At 42.1% G+C, this 20,044-nt stretch overlaps 1 long non-coding RNA gene across 3 annotated transcripts in view; it reads right to left on the reverse strand.

Moving 5' to 3' along the window:
• Positions 1 to 20,044, reverse strand: part of LOC109492102 — a 1,189,585-nt gene that overhangs the window by 798,489 nt on the left and 371,052 nt on the right. Inside the window, exon 6 of one of the 3 annotated variants that reach the window (XR_006586545.1) lies at positions 6,511 to 6,727. The exons of the other annotated variants lie outside the window; for them this stretch is intronic. This is a non-coding gene — a long non-coding RNA (uncharacterized LOC109492102). The remainder of the gene's footprint in view (positions 1 to 6,510; positions 6,728 to 20,044) is intronic. 3 annotated transcript variants of the gene reach the window in all.

The following is a 20,044-nucleotide window of genomic DNA, read 5'->3' on the forward strand; positions in this document are numbered from 1 at the left end:
CGTCACAGAGAATGCTTGAAAAACCCTAGGCTTCCTTTAGAGACCACACAAAAGGAAGGTTAAGGGTGGATCAGAAAATCAATTTAGTTTCCATCTAGGCAGCCTTCTGCTGTAACGTTTCTCAAACAACATAATGGCTCTGCGGAGCTGATGACAGAGGGCAACAGACGAAACAGCCCATTTTTGATGCAAGCTTGTCCCTCGCATCTTAGCTGGCATTCCAAGGACAGCGGTTTCCTTAGCACCAGGGCCAATACTTGTGGAAATGGTGCCAATCAGCCAAGCTCAGATGTGCCCTGAACCTCTCTGAGCCAAGCTCTGGGCTATGTATACTGCCTGCCGCCTATACTGTAAGTCTGTAAATAAAGTTTGTTTTTTCTCACTCTACAATGAATTCATGATCCTTATAAAATGTCTGGGAAAAAATTAAAAAGTAGAAGAAAAAAAACCTTATTCATAGTTTCAGTAATCAAAGACAACTAAGTCAATATTTCAGTAAATTCTTTGCATTTTTTATTAATTTTCAGTATTCGTGAAGCTGTGATTATACATCCCATTATTTATTCAATCATGTTACACCCTAAAACAGAAGTTGGAAAGCTACAGACTACAGGCAAAATCTGGACCATGCCTATTCCTCTATTTTTTGTTTTGTTTTGTTTTCAAATGTTTATTTATTTATTTTGAGAGAGGGACACACACAGTATGCACGTGAGCAGGAGAAGGGCAGAAAAGAGAGGGAGAGAAAGAATCTCAAGCGGTCTCCACATTGCCAGCACAGAGCCCAAACGAGGGGCTCGATCTCACAGAACCACGAGATCGTGACCTGGGCCGAAATCAAGATTTGGACATTTAACCGACTGAGGCACCCCTGACTAAATAAAACTTTACTATAATACAGCCATGCCTACTCATGTCCCCAGGGTCTATGTTTGCTTCTGCATCACAATGGCAAAAAATGAGTAGCTGAAACAGAGACTGTATGGTCTGGAAAGCCTGAAATGCTTACTATTGAAATCCTTGCAAAACAAGTTGATCAACCCGAACTTTAGATAGGTACTACTGTGTGGGGCAGTGGGGGTTCCTACCTCCGCCCCATCTTCTGTGTGCCCACATCCTAACCATCTTTCAAGCTCCAACACAATTGCTACTGTATCAGGGATGCTGCTTCTTATACCCCCAAATGGAAGTCAGCTCTTCCCCTTTTACATCCCTACTAGAATTTGATCCCTACTCGTCTTAATATATTCTCCATTTTCTACCATGTTTCCATGTATGTATTTTTAGAAAGTATCTTCTCTCATTTATTAGACTCTATTTCACCACATCACTGAGCTCAGTGTCTAGAACTGAACACACAGCTCAGTCTACATTTACTGAACAAAAGTATTAAGATACGATGCCCATCCTTCAAGAATGCACAACCTAGTTGGGAGAAATACCACCAACCACATTAAAATTATTAAGGATGGTTTTGACACAAGAACTGTAAGAGAAGGAGCTGTGGGTTGGACTGGTGTAATCAGGGAAGGCTTCTTGAAAGAGTCGGGAATGAATTCAGCTTTAAAGGGTGATTTTTAACTGCACAGAGAAAGAATAGGTGGTAGGGAGGAATAAAGACAGGAGGAAGGAATGTGCACAGCTTTGTGTAACCGTGAAGAAAGATCTCCACAGGGGGAGGGTAAGCTCAATCAAGAGAGGAAAACAGTAAAGACAGATTGTGTGTGGCCGGAAAAATGTAGGACCTTAATAAGCAACAATACAGTCACTAAACAGGAACCTGAGCTCAGATCCCAAAACAGCAGTGACCAACCTGTATACGCCTTAGTTGATAACCTGTTTATAATTCCACAGTGGAACATCGTCAGTTCACTTCTGCAACACTGTATCTTAATGAGCATCATTTGTAAAACATTTGAATGAGCCTGGTCCCTGGCTCAGAAATGACGGGAAGGTAAATACGAATACTCTCAAATATGAATCTGCTCACCCTGTGGTCTCCCACAGGATTTTGTACATAATCTTCTTCACTGCACAAACCATGCCCTCCTGTAATTGTTTCTGTTTACATGTTCATATTCCCCACTAGGCGCCAACTTCTCCAGGATACCTGAGTCATGGATTGTTTAATTAGAAGAGGGAAAAAAAAAAAAAGCCCATTTAAAAAAAAAAAAGGCAGCTTAAGAGCAACTTCTATTAAGCCTGCAGTTGTATCGTCTATGCCACAACTGGGGGAGTAGAGACAGTCAGTACCAGATGTAGGAAGTCCTCAGTCTCTCTTCCTGCAGCCTTCTGTGTTTTCCTACCTGCCAAGCCCTGGAGCTTTGGCCCTCTGACCCCACGGAAACTCATACTCCTCTCTAAAATCATGGGTTCCCCAGGATTCACATTTTCCCCTATATATCTCATGAACTGTTTAGCTTTCAGTGCCATACGATGCAGCTGGGGCCATGAGCTTACCCGGGTGGAAAAGCACAGCCCCCGAGTTGAGAATGCTATCACTACTTTACAGGGAAATTTTGGAGACCATAGTGGGGCAAAGTGGATGGAACAGTACAGAAAGAGTGACTCCAAAGAGGTGGACTTTGAACATAAAGTTTTAAGAATACCTTAACAATTTTACTTATATTTTCCTGTTCCCTACAAATAAGAAAATTCAAAAGCATAATATATGAGAAAAAAAAAAAACACGATGATTAAAAAATCTAAAGGTGAGGCACCTGGGTGGTTCATTTGTTTAAGCATCCAACTTCGACTCAGGTCATGATCTCATGGTTTGTGAGTTCAAGCCCCGCATCAGGCTCCGTGCTGACAGCCCAGAGCCTGGAGCCCGCTTTGGATTCTGTCTCCCTCTCTCTCTTCCCCTCCCCTGCTCATGCTCTGTCTCTCTCTCAAAAGTGAACAAACATTTAAAAAAAGTTTTTCTGGGGGCGCCTGGGTGGCGCAGTCGGTTGGGCGTCCGACTTCAGCCAGGTCACGATCTCGCGGTCCGGGAGTTCGAGCCCCGCGTCGGGCTCTGGGCTGATGGCTCAGAGCCTGGAGCCTGTTTCTGATTCTGTGTCTCCCTCTCTCTCTGCCCCTCCCCCGTTCATACTGTCTCTCTCTGTCCCAAAAAATAAATAAACGTTGAAAAAAAAAATTTAATAAAAAAAAAAAAAGTTTTTCTAATCTAAAAGAGTTCTTCAATAACCAGAAAACAAAAAATCTAAATAATGAAAAGGCATTGTGCCATAGTATAAGTGGCAGATTTTGTCTTTCTGAGAGGTAGACTTAAGGTGACTTTCATTTAATGAAGTGTTGCTTCCTTTTGACTCCTGGTTAGAAGCTTTTGGATTGCCAGATCTTTAAGCCACAACTCAAAATAACGTTGAAGTACAGGACCAATTCTGCCTGGCTGCGTCAATCTCTGGGTTTTGCTTTCAAATTCCCAGGAGAGAGAACACCCTTGTCCCGGGCTTTCATCCCCCATCTCCCCCCACCCTCTGCCCTCCCCCACCAACTGAATCAACTGGAAGGAAGGGGAATACAACCAGCATAGATTAGGCAAGGAAAACTTAGGAGGACAAGATGGAGACACAGTCAGGATGCCCAAAAAGGGAGGGAAAGAAATGGGTCTGGACCAGAAGCAGATGAGGTACACACCTCTGTCCCAAGTGGAGGAGAGATAACATACCACAACCAGTCTCCTCTTTCACTTGGTATTATTATTTTAGGTGTTTTGGTTTTTGGTTTTTTGGTAAATCACTAGTATCTCTTAACAGACCACCTGTGGATTTTTTTCACGGACTCAGTTCTCAACTAATTCTTCAGTTTTATTTAAGAGGAGTTTAAACATCCCCGTATAGCAGATATCACTTGGTGATTCTCTATACCATCCCTTCACCTGTACCAAAATGGTGGAAAGCTTGGAAACTACACTGCTAAGAATCTCTTACTACCACAGTTCCAGTAAGATGCAGCCAGTCGGACACCCTCATGTGAGATCCAGAGGGAGAAGCGAAGGGGGAGCCAGGACCGAGAGAGTAGAGGTAGGCAGTCGTGCAGGGGCAGACGTGGCAGACAAGGGTATGCTAGAGGCTTCCAGCAATCTTCCTGAAGGTCACCCACTTAGAAGTGACAGCCAAGTGAGATAACCAACAGCTACTGACCTGCACTTGTTTGCACTTTTGGGATGTCTCCCTAGTCTTTTCAATAGTGGTCAAACCCTTTAATCTCCTTTATTAAATGGTTTCCTATTCAAAATATCTAAGGTGGCTTCTGTTGTCTTCACTGAACCCTGAGTAGCACCTCTTTTTAAATAGCAGTTCTCAAACTTTAATGTGCATAAAAATAACTTGTGTAAAAGTTCAGATTCAGCAGAGCTGGAATCAACCTAGAAAGCCACATTTTTAGCAAGTATTCCAGGTAACTCTGATGTAGGTGGAACAGGTCCTCTCCAGGAAACCCTGCTTTAATATTAAAGTGAGGACCCCTGAGCCCTACACACTCAATCTCTTTTATTCTGATGCCAAATCAATTAAACAGCACCCTTTGCAAGCCAGTGGCCAAAACAGAGTTTATTCCTATCTGGAAGTGTGCTCATCATAACCTTCAAATTTTTTGGCTCACCATAAACACGTTCTCTCCAAGGAATAATTTATCTATGAGGTGCAATAGGGTTTAAAGATGAAGGAGGCAGGGTTAGACCAGGGATCAAATCTTAGCTTTCCACTGATTGGTGTATGACATTAAGTAGGTCACTTAACCCAACTGATCTTTGACCTCATCTGTGAACATGTACCTCACAGAGTTGATTATCACACACATAATAGGATTGATTAATGTCTACCTTTCCCACTGGAAACCCATAAAGGTAGGAATTACATCTAGTACCTTTGTTGCTTTACCATCATTCAACCTTTGTTCAATAAATAATTATTGAGCACTTAATGTATGGCAGGCTCCAGACTGTCTCCAAATGAGGATACAGTGCCTAACCCAATGTTTAGAACAGGCCATGCTTACAACATTTTGCTCAGCAGCATCATCAGCTACAATCAGTGGCTTGCTTTTACAAGCTTATTGTAAGGGCTCCTGGGTGGCTCAGTCGGTTTAGTGTCAGACTTCAGGTGAGGTCGTGATCTCATGGTTCCTGAATTCGAGTCCCACGTTGGGCTCTGCCCTGACAGCTCAGAGCCTGGAGCCTGATTTTGATTCGGGGCCTCCCTCTCTCTCTCTGCCCCTCCCCAACTCACGCTTCATCTCCCTTTCTCTCAAAAATAATCAAACATTAAGAAAAAAAAATTAAAGCCTATTGTAAATCGCAGGTACGTTAGCAAGTCATAAAGGGAAAACAACCATGTGTTTAAAATAATACTTCATATAATAGTAGCAGCAGCCTATTACATCAATGGGATAAAAGTGTGATGGGAAGGAAGTAGTTAGCTAAATCCTTCCATTTGAGCTAACCTGGCTGGTCTTATCTGCTCAATGGCAGCTGTACAGGTAGCATGGCTCTCAGAGCAAGACAAGCAGGAAATGATCACTGTCACTCAACGGTAGGGAGATTTTCTAATTTGGAGTTTTAATTTCTCATTCTCTGTCTTGTGGAATGCTTCCCAGATCAGGCTTCCAGCACCTGAGGGGAAAGACCCTAGACACCCACTAATTTGAAATGGAGTAGCAGTTCACACCCCTTCTAGCTCCCTGAGCTGTTGAACTTCTGGGCAAATAACCTGACCTGTCCCAGAATGGTACACGAGGGCAGAAGACACCTGTTGCCTGAAAGGAACCCTTGTGCCCTCCAGCCTCCTGCGTGGATGAGCAGACACCACGGTTGATGGCAAAGAACCTCTACTTACATCTTCATGCACTGAAAGTGACCAGGCCAGACCCTGGGAAATATTTGGGCATAATTCACTCCCAGTAACCCAGGCCTCCCTTCAACCGGTCCCTTACACCCAATTGCAAGATGCTTTCCCAACAGGCAAACACCCAGAGTCATTTTGTATCTTACCCACAGTGTTCCACTTTTCATGTTCAATTATATGCCAACCTTTTGACTTTCACAAAGGGCTAGTATGCCTCCGGTGCTTACTAAATTCCAGGCACCATCATACTGATTCTTCATAAGAACATTATGACACAGCATATTTTTTACTGCTTTACAGAGGAGGCAATGAGGACCCAAAGCCATACAGCCAGAAAGTTGCAGGCTTTGCTCTGACTTCAGAGCATACACTCTTCACCACTCTACTGCACTGCCTCCTAATACTTACCTGTGAAAAAGAAAGTATTACACTGAGTTAGAAGCAGTTGCTGAAAAACATTTTCTGTAAAGGTCCAGACAGTAAATATTTTAGACTTTGCCCGCTATAAGGTCTCTGTCATGACAACTAAGCTCTGCTGTGTGTGAAAGCAGCTACAGGCGACAGGAGAATGAGCGGGTATGCTGGCTGTGTTCCCATAAAACTTTGTTTACAGAGACAGGCAGTGGGATAGACTTAGCCTACAGACCATGGTTGCAAATACCTGAGTCAGAGGAATGTCAGGCCAAACAGATAAAGGCTGGCAGGCTCAGACTAACGGTGAACCTGCCTCCATTGTTTGGGGTTTCGTGCCCCAGAAGACACAGTTTCTGCTTCTCCTTTCCAGCCACTACCTCCCAATCACAAGCTCCCACTCTCCTGCTCTCCTAAGCAGGACGTGATCGAGGTGAGCCCAGGGAAGTTCCTATGCGTCTTCTTCACTGAGAAGAGAGAAAATAGACTCATCAGCCTCTCTCACTGCTGGGCCCCTGTGCTTTCACTCAAGCATTACCATTCATTAACTCCCTTCTAGAATGCCCTCTGCACCTTTTACCATATGACCTGGGTCAGGCTCCCCTTCTCCCCGCATGCCTTTTCCCTCATGTGGATGAGGGTTGGTAACACGAGAAATAGAAAACGAGATGGGATGAACAACTGGAAACGTTAAAACATGGTCTGCTGGTAAGGCTAATAACAGTAGATGTATGTATATATACCGTTCACCATTTATGCATTAAGACCATGCAACACAATAACAACTATGAACACTGATTGGGAGGTAGGAACTTTGCTGTAAGTTGTATTTGATTACAACAATAAGCTGTGTTCATGCTTTGAGCTTTCACAGTTTGTTACACATGAAGCATGAGTGTGTCTGCTTACAATTAAATCTCAGGATAAAGAGCACCAGTCCCCATCCTTAGTTTTCACTCACATTTTTCAGATAATCCATATAATGTCTGTACTAATAAAAGAACACATCTTGTTGTAAGGAAGCACACTGTAGTGTGAATGCAACACTGGACTTCCAATACTAATTGCAAGCCATTTATCAATGTGCCAGGCACAGTACTATACAGATTGCATAAAATATCTCATATTAACCTCAGCAACTTCATGATGCATTATGATCATGTCTATATTACTAATAAATAAAATGAGGTTTGCCCTCAGAGTAAGTTTTTTCACACTGCCTCCATGACAGTATAGGGTAGTGTTGTCACAGTCTCCATTCCTCCCCCCACCACACACACACACACACACACACACACACACACACACACGAAAAATCAATGTACCTTCAAGAACTGACAAACAATTTTTAAAATATCCATGGCTCCTGTCATGAGATCAGAGCCTACATAAACTGCACAGGAGCTCCTCTGGGATCATCAATCATCACTTGACTCTGATGTCAACCTCGTATGAACAAACTGAATGCTCTCAGTGGGTCAGCATGACAGACGCTGACGATCCATTTCAAGGTATCAGGAAGAAGATAGCAAGCAGTTACAGGCAAAGGATTCAATGTCCCCATACCAACATGAGTGGATCTTAAAAGCACAACATTCATTTTAAAAAGTGAGCAGGTCAGACATTTGACATCATACCACTTACACAATTTAAAAGCACATGCATGTAAAACAGCAGTGCACATTTTGGAAGACATACACACACAAAAAGAGGAAGTACCAATTAAACAACTAGAACGGTTGCTATGGTGAAGGGAGAGAAAGGAGGTATAGCAGGGCATAGAAAGTAGGTATAAAGTAGGGAATGAAGTGAAGAAAAAGAAAACAGCAGGGGTCTTGCAAGGAGTAATATGGATCATGCACCATTTACTAAGACATGTCATTATTCAATCCACTGAGACTGAGATCGAAGAAAGAATAGAAAAGAAAAAAAAAATAGAACAGATGCCTCCCATCCAAAGGATAGCCAAACAATACGAATGATCATGGTAAAGAGACCTGTGTTGGAAGGGTAGGGGTATATCCAGTCTGAATCAGCTGCAGCCCCAAAACAATACACCCTGGACTTCTAGAAAATAAAGAATGCCTGTAATGTAGTCTTGACAAAACAAGGGCACAGCCATAGGCAATGCAAAATTACTCTTACTGAGCAATGGTCCTAGCCCTGTAATATTTTCTCAGGGATAAGCCGACAGCTCAGTAATAGATCGAAGAGACACAGCCATTAATATATACACTGTACTAATCCATTTCTTAAATTAACATTGTATAAAATTAAATGTCACACAAACAAGATATACTTGTTCATTAAACATAGTTGAAAAGAGGGAAAAGGTAGTGATCTCTGAAGCTAATGGGCAGCCTTAACCCGGCCAGGCATATTGGGAATCTCTGTGGCACGAGCTAATGCAAATAGGGAGAAAACCGTGTCATGTCCCAGTCAGATATTGTTTTTAAAATGGTTAGATCAGGGGCGCCTGGGTGGCTCAGCCGGTTAAGCATCCGACTTCAGCTCAGGTCATGATCTCACGGTCTGTGGGTTCGGGCCCCGCATCAGGCTCTGTGCTGACAGCTCAGAGCCTGGAGCTTGCTTCAGATTCTGTGTCTCCCTCTCTCTCTGCCCCTCCCCTGCTCATGCTCTGTCTCTCTCTGTCTCAAAAATAAATAAAAACTTAAAAAAATATAATAAAAAATAAAAAGGTTAGATCATGGCATAAGGGGAGTCTTTGCTTCCTCTCAATTCTCCAAAATCACACGTTTGATCATTTCTAGATTAGTCACTAGCTGTCTTTTTAAATTTTTTTTATTGTTTATTTATTATTTTTGAGAGAGAGAAAGAAAGAGACATAGTGTAAGCAGGAGAGGGGCAGAGAGAGAGGGGGACACAGAATCCGAAGCAGCTCCAGGCTCTGAGCCTTCAGCACAGACCCTGATGCGGGGCTCAAAACCACAAACCGTGAGATCATGACCTGAGCTGAAGTTGGATGCTCAACCAACGGAGCCACTCAGGAGCCCCAGCCACTAGCTGTCTTAAGAGCCAATCACTATTGAATAGAGTAAGAACAGAGAGAGAGAGAGTGAGAGAGAGATGGCTCTCTCACACAGCTCAGCTGACAATGGAGCTTATAGGGAACTCACTCACTTTCAGATGTATGCCTGACCGCATTCTCTCAAAGTTAAGCCCCCTACTTGTGCTGTCACCATCTACATGCTCACTAACCAGGAACATCAAATTTGGCAATGAGAGTTTCATAGGAAGGATGTTTGTATCCTGTGCCAGACTCCACAATACTGATTTGCTAGCAAGTAAAGCATGTGCACGAAAATTTAAAAAGCCAAAGAACAACTAAAAATAAAGGGAGGGGGCACACAAATGTTTCCAGAAAGCAGGAATTTGTAACTTTAAAGAAGTTATCACTTATTGAGTGCTTACCATATGCCAGGCATGGCGTTGAGCATCCTACACTGAATCTTCTTTCCTTCTATCCTATGGCATGGACATTGCAATGATCCCATTTCTGAGAAAGGTGGGACAACAGTTGTAGAGGTTGGGAATATGCCCAAAGATATATGGGGAATACATGGTTGAGGAATCTAAACCCCTGATTCTAGAGGCTTAGTTAGACCGCCAAACCACATTCTCTCCTGACACAGCAAGATGTGGTACGATATCTATATTTTGAGGGCTGGCAAAAATTTAGTTATTATCTAATCCAAATTCCTGATTATGTCAAGGAGGAAACAGACCAAGGAATGCAAAGTAGCATGCCTAATATCACCCAACTATTTAATAGTAGAGCCAGGATTCAAATCTGAGCTTCCTGACTTCTGGGCAGGGCTCTCCCGCTATGCAACACTGGGTCCCAGTGTATGTAATGAAGTCTGTCCTGAAGGAAGCACATTAAATAAGCGTGTGTAGCCTGTAGAATAGAGGAGATGTTCAAGTTTCCCACCTGTAGTAGATTCCCTGCCTTACCAAAGTACGTCTTGCATAGCATTTTTTTTTAACGTTTATTTATTTTTGAGACAGAGAGAGACAGAGCATGAGCAGGGGAGGGGCAGAGAGAGAGGGAGACACAGAACCCGAAGCAGGCTCCAGGCTGCGAGCCATCAGCCCAGAGCCCGACCCGGGGCTCGAACTCACAGACCGCAAGATCGTGACCTGAGCTGAAGTCGGACGCTTAACCCACTGAGTCACCCAGGCGCCCCTCTTGCATAGCATTTAACGATCCCATTTCAGGGCCTCAAACGAAGCTAATGAAAGAAAATGCAGGGTTAAGATGCCTCCTCTGAACTGTCGGGGGAGCGTTCCTAATCCTAAAGAGTTCACTCTCCATTCCCTGTCTCAATACTTAATAACCGTCGAAAAGGACTTTGATCAGCAGATGGATTATGAGATCCCTGAACCCCTGGAATGTTCCTTGCTAGCCACCTAGATAACAGTGGACACCAGGCTGACAAACACAGATGCCTGCGTGAGACAGGCATGTGACCCAAATGAGTGAGGTAGAGACGTGCAAGAGGGTGCAAGATGAAGGTGTGGTACAAGCTGTGCCTAACTGGTGTGCACGTTTCTGACATGTTTCCCACAGAGGGGTGAGCTGTTCCCCCATTCCTGTCCACTGTTCCCACAGAGACACACAAGCCCGTGTTGCTAGTTTCACCAGTGCCGAGAGACACAATGTCAACGTGCAATTTTGTATAAAATTTTCCAATTTTTCAAATATATGATAGAGCGAAACCTGGTTTGCTGGTTTCCAGTTTTTTTAACTCTGGTGTATGTATTCTGAGCTCTCATACCTACTAAAAGTCAGAATTTCTTTGTCCTCTCAGACAACAGGTTTCTCCCAAAATTTTATTTTTTAGTATTTCTATGTTTGTTTCTAAACGCCCATCCCATTATAGTATAAGCTTCTTGAAAACTGAGTTCTTTCATGATTCCAAGTCTCTAGTACATAGTTGGTAATCAGTACTTAAGGAAAAGAAAGAAGTTGATTTTTCCCAAAAGATGAAGCTATATGTGTTCTTTAAATCAGTCAACAAATACTCCTTGAACACCTTTCATCATAGCCAGGGACTGTGTTAGCTGCTGGAAACCCAGCCGTGAAAACAATGACACATTCCGAAACTCCCAGCTCTATCAGCACTGGGAGACATTTCCTAGACTTTACGGCACTTGCTCGCACATCCTCTATTATTCCGCAGTTCAGTAATATCCCCAGCTTTGGAGAATAAAACGCTGTTTTACCTAAATTTATTGAAGGCAGATATATTAATCAACGCTCTTTCAGTTCCCAATCGCAGGAAGAATCTTACTGTAACTACTAGCAAGAGAGAGGGAGAGAGAGGGAAGGAAGGAAGTAAAGGAGAAAGGGGGAGAAGGAAGAAGAAAAGAAAGAAGAAGGAAGGGAGGGAAGGAAGGAGGGAAGGAGGGGGCATTTGCTCATATAACCAAAAAATGTGGGGATAAACCTTATGACTTCAGGCACAGCAGGATCTACGATCTCAAGCACTGTCAACAGGGATCAATTCTTAGGCTCCAGTTATAAATACAAACATTATCATCACTGGCAACACAAGACTCACACTCCAGGCCTTAGCAATACCAGAGGAAAGCCACAGGGAGGATCCTCACTGGTCCAGATTGCCACATAATCCCTTCATGAACTAAGAACCACAGGAGAGAAGGATTCTGCTAACATAAAAGCAAAATGACATACAAAAACAACATGAGCCCCCTAAGTTACTAATAAAGAAAAAGCTATCTTTCTGGCTATCCTGAGGAAATGGATCTTGACCAAGGACTATTTTGGTCAAGTCAAAATATTATTTGTGTTAAGTCAGCAAGAAGGAAATACACTCATCTCTTTTCTAGGATGTAATGGTTATGTTTGATTCCAAAATAGTTTCAAGTTCTACATTTAATTTCTACCTTAGAATCTCTTGAGGATTATTAACAAAAAAGGAGCTCACTTTTTTTTTAATTTTTTTTAACGTTTTATTTATTTTTGAGACAGAGAGAGACAGAGCATGAACGGGGGAGCGTCAGAGAAAGAGGGAGACACAGAATCTGAAACAGGCTCCAGGCTCTGAGCTGTCAGCACAGAGCCCGACGCGGGGCTCGAACTCATGGACCGCGAGATCGTGACCTGAGCCGAAGTCAGATGCTCAACCGACTGAGCCACCCAGGCGCCCCAAGGAGCTCACTTTTTAGGATGGTGGGGTGTTCAGTGGTCAATTAAGTCCAGCAAGGTGTGGGTTAACAGGTTTCTTAAACACACACACACACACACACACACATACATATATCTATTATTTAAGAGAGAGAGAGAGAGAAAGAGCATGAGCAGGAAAGAGGGGAAGAGACAGAGAGATTGAGAATCTCAAGCAGGCTCCATGCTCAGTGCAGAGCCAGATACAGGGCTCGATCCCACAACCCTGGGATCATGACCTAAGCTGAAATCAAGAGTCAGGCACTCAACTGACTAAGCCACCCAGTTGCCCCAAATATATTTCTTTACTGAAGAACTCCTCAGAGATAGTACTATACTAATGGGTATCAAAGGTGGTGACATAGTATGCTTTAGCTCTCAAATTAACTCAGCCATGGAACCCAAGATTCTCAAAGAATCCCGTAGGACTGGTTCTACAGAAGACACACTAGAACCCTCCACTCCACAACGAGATGAACATGACTGGTTTTCTCTGTGCTTTTGAAATCTGCTAGACGATGTTGTTAAAACGGTGCAGATTTTCGCTCAGCACTGTCTTTGAATCTCAGTTTGTTACCTTTTTCCTAGATCAAATGACTTACACCTCCCTGAACCTCAGTTCCTTCATCTAAATAAAGTGAGGTGATATGACTTGTCTAAGAGTTCTGGAATAAGTAGAACACACTAGTGGGTGCAAGTTTCATTTCACTTTCAACTGTCTTAGTCCTGATATAAACTTCTAATTTAGCCAACAGTGGTAATCCATACTATGCTCCTATTTCCCAGTATGAATGCAAGACTGACCCAAAAGTGTCCACTAGTACAGACTCAGATGAAGGTTAGAAGAGGGGAAAAAAGCCAAATATCTTTGGTGACTTAAAACAGGATAAACTATTAAAGAAGAGAGGTGGACTCAAAGTCAGGTTTGGATGATCTGATGACCTTCACAAGTTATGAAAACCCACTAAGCCCCAATTTCCTGGTGTATAAAATGGGGATAATTATACCACTTCAGATGGTTGTTGACAAGATAATGCACATAAAACACTTACTTACTGAGCCTGGTATATAATAAACACTCTATACCCCTATCAGTCAAGGCTACCTGTATTCAGCTACTGTAATAATCAACCCCCAAAACTTCAGTGACTGGGAGTAATTACAACTTATTTCTTTATAACACTCCATGTCTATATCATGTGAGCAGGGGAGTTTTGCTCAGCAATGTCACTCAGGGCCTCTCAGCCTGATGGAGCAAATGCCAACTCAAATGTTGCCAGTTCTCCAGAGGGTCTCATGCCCGCCATTAAATACCTGGCCCGAAAGTGACACATGACACTTCAGCTCACAGCTCAATGACCAGGACTAATCACATGGTCTCAAAGGGGCCAAGAAGTACAATCCTTCCTTGTGTCCTAAAGGAGAAGAAATGGAAATGTTTGCTAAGAAGCATTATTGCCCACCACAAGCATGTTAGCTCCCATGATCCAGAGCTTGTACAAATAGACGTATCAGGAATATTCAGTGACTGCTTTGAAATGGTCAGCTGAGTGGGAGAACCAAGATTTTCCATTCGGTCAGCAGAATCACCAGGATATCTACAAAGAGATCCATTATAAAGAAAAATGTGTAAAAACAGCAGCAAAGCAGCAATGAGCCCCCAGAGAAGGGAAGGATATGCTCAGTCTGTAGTATGGCAACTAAAATAGGCACAGCAAGACCTATTAAATCTCTGTTTTGTTACCTATATCCTAGGTCAAATGGCTTACGCCTTTCTGGGCTTCAGTTTCTTCACCTATATAAAATGAGTTATTATGGCGTATAAGATAAGGTATGTCAACAAGTCTAGGATAATACCCTGCTCACAGAACACACTTGTTAAAGTTAATTTCACTTCATTTTAAATTGACCTAGGTTTAATATAAATTTCTACTAAATGTGGCAAACTCCTGAACAAGATCTGCACAAAACTCCAATTACACCTTCTCTGATTTCAAAGATCTCTTTTTCTCGATAACAGCATATGTAGACAACTTGGAAAAACAAAAAGAATGATATCTGTAATGCATAGTAAATCTTCAACTAAATTATTCATGCTATTTGTTTATAAACAGCACAACCAGTCAACCATGAAGTTTAAATTGGGAAATCAATTTCCCTGCAAAATATTGCAGGTTATATGGAGTTGTCTTGAATGGCTGCAAGATGAATTGTTTTTATGACATCACTCACAAGAAGAGAACACTGCAACAGGACTAATACAGAAGCAATCATGAATTGTAAGACAGGAAGATATGTAGAAACTGGCTTGCTCCTTTTAGTAAAGGTTCCTAAATTTCTTACACCCTCCATAATCATCACCACCAGGGCTAATATGCCAGGCAAGTATAGAGTTGCTGCAGAAATGTGATCAAAGATTAGGAGTTACAATTGATGCAAGCCTCAGATTCTTACTAATCTAATCGTTTAGGCATTTTTAGAAATTTACCTGTCAAATTCGTCTTCAAGAAAGTCATAACTCAAAAATCAGCTGGAAAATAATAAACCAAATTATATTTTTTAAAATATTTTAGCAGATACTACGGGTTATCTGTCCAACTTCTAGCCTCCTCTCTTTCCTTCTAACAAAATAAGAAATTATTTTCCAGCCTCTGCCCAGCTCCTTATGCCCATAGGCTTCAAAGGTCAAAGGTGGCTGACTCTTCCTCCCCAGATGTAAGTTGTAGATGAGCCTCTATAGTCTGAGTCAAACCTGCTTAGCCATACTGGATGCAGGAGTGGGCACATGACAAAATTCTGGCCAAGACTCGAGATGTCTATTAAAGGATTTCTAGATTAGGCAATGTCATTCTTGAAAGGGAAGAAAGGAAGGGAGGAAGAAAGGAGGGAGGGAAGGAGGGAAGGATTTGTCCCTCTTTTCATAGATGTTGCCCTGCATAGATCTAACATATGGACCTACTGCAGTCACCTTGCTTCCAGCATCTGAATGAAGGCACTGCTAAGGATAGAAAAGGAGAGAGATGAAAAGAGCCTAATTCCTTGAGGACATCTTCAACCAACTGAATCAACCAACTCTGAAATCTGACTTACTTCCAGACATCCTGGTGTGACAGTTTCCCAACTGTTTATGTCAATTCGAGTTGCACTTTCTGATTACTGTAGGACAAAGCATCCTGATACAAAGGCCTTAAAGAGAATAAAAAGGCATGATGGACACTACTGTGACCACCCCCTGTCTATTGTCCCTCTGTACCTTACTAACATTATTCCCTAATCTATTTACTATAGCTCAGTTGCAGATACATAGTCATTTCCAGACAATGAAATATATGCGGATGTCTATTCTTGGGGCTTATGAGAAAGCTACTCTTTCTCTTATTAAAATAAGTTTGAAAAGGAAAGATTGTTCTCAAGGCCCTTTGTCTTTTGTTTTTTTCTGCCTCTTCCCACCTCATATGTGGACAGCATGCTCACAGGTTGAGCAACTAACATGCTAAGGGTGATAAGGGAGTAATTCAGAAGGACCCTGCATTGTTGATGCCCTCCTTGACCAACTGTGCTCTTCCTAAAGGATGTCCCTCCAGACTTTCTGAACAAATAAAGAAAAGAAACCCCTATTCAAATAAGCCCCCATAGTTAAGTTTCACTTATACAGCCAAAGCAACCCCAATTAAAAAAAAATAAGCTAGTTATTTGTCAGCAAATAACAAAATAAAATAAAGATTGGGAGAAGTAGGAGTGGATAAACGTGCATGCTCTGGAAATAGACTTCCTGGGTGCGAAAGCCGGATCTGCCTTTTGCAAGCAATAGTATTTTAGACAAGTTACTTAATTTCTCTAGGCCTCAACTTCCTAATTGGTAAAACTGGGATAATAATAAAAATAAATCTACTCCAAAGAGTTAGAATTTAATAAGACGATCCATGTGGGGAAAAAATGAGCCTAGAACTCAACACATCACTTTGTCCAAGGAACACTGAACGCATCACCATGTATCAGACCCTTTTCTAGGTACTAAGACTGTAATAGTGGACAAAACATACAAAAAGCCCCACTCTTGTGGAGTGTGCATCTTCTTGAGGGGAAAATAGATAATAAACAACATAAGGTAAATGTACAACATGTTAGAGGTAAGAGCTATTGAAAATGAGTAATTCAGGGGAGGAGAAAAATGGAGAATATTTGAGGGTGGGCTGTTGTGAGGTTAAATAGAGTGCACGAGGAAAGCCTCACCTTTATGTCACCTTTCTAAGGTGGCATCCTTCAGCAAAGGGAAAATCTAGTGCCAAGACCTGAAGCAAGAGCTTCCCTAGTGGGTTCTAAAAACAGCAAGGAACACAATATGGCCACAGCAGAGATTTTAACAATTAGCTTGAAACCATTTATTCAGTCTCAGAAGCTAGTCTAGCAGTTTTAGATTTCAAACCAACCCTTTACAGACCATCAGAATCTGAAAGGATTATGGAAATAGAAAAACGTTTATACGAAAATTTCCCCACCTTCATTTCTCTCCACAGACTCGAGAGACTACCTTTGTGATACCAAATGATTGGCTGCATCTTAGTCTGCTCAGGCTGCCATAACAAAATGTCATAAACTGGGTGGCTTAAACAGTAGGCATTTATTTCTCAGAGTTGTAGAGGCTAGGAATTTCAAGACCGAGGTGTCAGCTGGCTCCATTTCTGTTGAAGATTCTCATCCTTGCTTGCAGATGGCTGCCTTCTCTCTGTGTCCTCACATGGCCTTTCCTCAGTGTGTGCACTAGGACAGACATCTCTTTTTCAAACTCTTCTTATGAATCCTATTGGATCAGGACCCTGCTCTTATAATCTCATTTAACCTTAATTTCCTTCTAAAAACCCTATCTCCAGTTGACCAAAATAATCAGTTATTTAGAGACACATAGATCCAGCCCAAAGTTTATTTGCCAAACAGATCCTTCAAACATTTGAATTCTATTAGAAATTAGGGAGATTTTTCTGGAGGAACATCCAGCAGTGCTAAAGAAGAGGAGTACTGATAGCCAGCACTGTGGAATCAGCCATGAGCCCACTCTTGTGGCTAATTACGAAAGAGGTTATCTCTTCGCAAACCATATGACTCCCTAGACAGACCTTATGAGAAAAGTGTTCGTTGTCATCGGTTTCAAGAAAGACACTGCCTTAATGTCTTACTCCCACTACATAATAGGAGCTCTAGCTGGTAGGAAATAATTCATACCAGTAAGCTACATTTTTTTTAATTTTTTTAATGTTTTTTATTTATTTTTGAGACAGAGAGAGACAGAGCATGAGCAGGGGAAAGGCAGAGAGAGGGGGAGACGCAGAATCCAAAGCAGGCTCCCGGCTCCAAGCTGTTAGCACAGAGCCCGATGCGGGGCGTGAACTCACAGACCGTGAGATCGTGACCTGAGCTGAAGTCGGAGGCTCGACCGACTGAACCACCCAGGCGCCCCAATAAGCTACATTTTAATACAACTTCCACTGACCAATACTTTGAGAGAGATTATGGCAGAGTGGTTAAGAACACGGAACCAAACTGCTTAGGTCTGGTTCCCAGACCTACCCAGATGGATCCCAGGTCTACCACTAACTAGTCAACAAGTTAACTTACCTCTCTGGCTCTTCATCTCTAGTTATTAGAGTAAGGAATAGCACATCTAGATCATGGAGGTGTTATGAGGATTGCATAGAGTTGATCAACACAAAGCATTTAGAAAGGCATCTGCTATATAGTAACTGTTCAAGTAATGTTAACTGGCAGTATTAATTCATTAGGACAAGCCAATTATTTTTATGTATAGAATCATCCATATGTGTTGGCCTGCGGCTTTAAGGCCAAACATTTTGGGAGTTACTTCTGTCACCCCACACAGTATGCAGAATAATGCCCCCCTCCCCAAGATGTCCAGGCCCTCATGCTCAGAACCTATGAATATGTTACCTTATTCTGAAATAGAACTCTGAAATGAGAAGATTATTCTGGATTATCACATGAGTCCTAAAAAGGGCCATATAAAGTAGTGATTAAAGGCATAGGCTCTAGATCCTGAAAACCTGGGTTCAAACCTCATGCATCTATAGGCACCTTTGTGTCTTTTTTTCTATTTGAGAATAATGATGATACCAACTTCATGGGGTAATTTATGAGGGTGAAATGAGTTACAATATGTAAAATTCTTGGAATAGCATTTGGCTTAGTTAAGTACTATCTAAATGTTAGCTAAATAAAACTGTTACTTGAATATGTACAAACAAAAAACTAGGTAAAATATCTTCATACTTACCTCTCTTATAAACCTTCAGAATCAAAATTAATTTATACATTATATTTAAACTACAAATCCAACTAACTCAGTCAATATATAGTGTTTGGATTATGTATTTTTTAATAAATGAAACCAGTGCTCACTATAGCTGCTCAAAATGTTCCACATCTGGTTCTTCTGAGTCTGCCAGTTTTGTTTTTTGTTATTTTTTTAACATGATATATCATGGGATTATTCATTTCTCCATTTTTTTCCCTTATTCAAACCACTGCACAAACTGCCACAGCATCATTTGGCCTTCCTTTGGAACAAATGTATCACCTGTATGATGTCTACTTCTGTTCTCAATCATAACTTAAGATTTTTGAAAAGTACTACTAGACGCAGCATAAATGCAAATGAGACTCCTGAAAGGGTTATACAGATAGACTAGAATTTGCCTATATGCTCTTTTTGGATTATCACATACAATTAGATACCTCTTTTTTTTTTTTAAACGTTTATTTATTTTTGGGACAGAGAGAGACAGAGCATGAACGGGCGAGGGGCAGAGAGAGAGGGAGACACAGAATCGGAAACAGGCTCCAGGCTCTGAGCCATCAGCCCAGAGCCCGACGCAGGGCTCGAACTCACGGACTGCGAGATCGTGACCTGGCTGAAGTCGGACGCTTAACCGACTGCGCCACCCAGGCGCCCCACAATTAGATACCTCTTAAAAAGATCCCATCGACCTCTGAGAATGTATCTTTATCCTTTAGTTTGAGAAATACTGCTCTATCCCGGAGTCGGCCTGCTACACCCCTTTCTTGCTCTGTAGGTAATTAACTTCCCTTTCCACAAAGCCCTGTGCACTCCTCCTCTCTGCCCTGGACTTTCCCCCACTTACTTATCCCCAAGGAGGGTTAATGATGTGATCTGTCAAGGCTAAGGATATTTGATAGAATCCTGACTTATATCCAAGATCTGTGCCTCTTAAGATTTTATTTGGTATGTATGAGTAAATTTTCTTATTTTCATTCACAACATTTAAGAAATTAGTTGGGCTAAATACTACTTTCCAGTCTTATCTAGGTCACCACCACCCCTTAAGAAGACCTTAGTTGGTGGGGCACCTGGGTGGTTCAGTCAGTTAAGTGGCCAACTTTGGCTCAGGTCACGATCTCACAGTTTGTAAGTTTGAGTCCTGCATGGGGCTCTGTGCTGACAGCTCAGAGCCTGGAGTCTGCTTCAGATTCTGTGTCTCCCTTTCTCTCTGACCCTCCCCTGCTCACACTGTGTGTGTGTGTGTGTGTGTGTGTGTGTGTG

This window comes from Felis catus, chromosome D1 (assembly GCF_018350175.1).
Source record: "Felis catus isolate Fca126 chromosome D1, F.catus_Fca126_mat1.0, whole genome shotgun sequence".
Lineage (NCBI taxonomy): Eukaryota > Metazoa > Chordata > Mammalia > Carnivora > Felidae > Felis > Felis catus.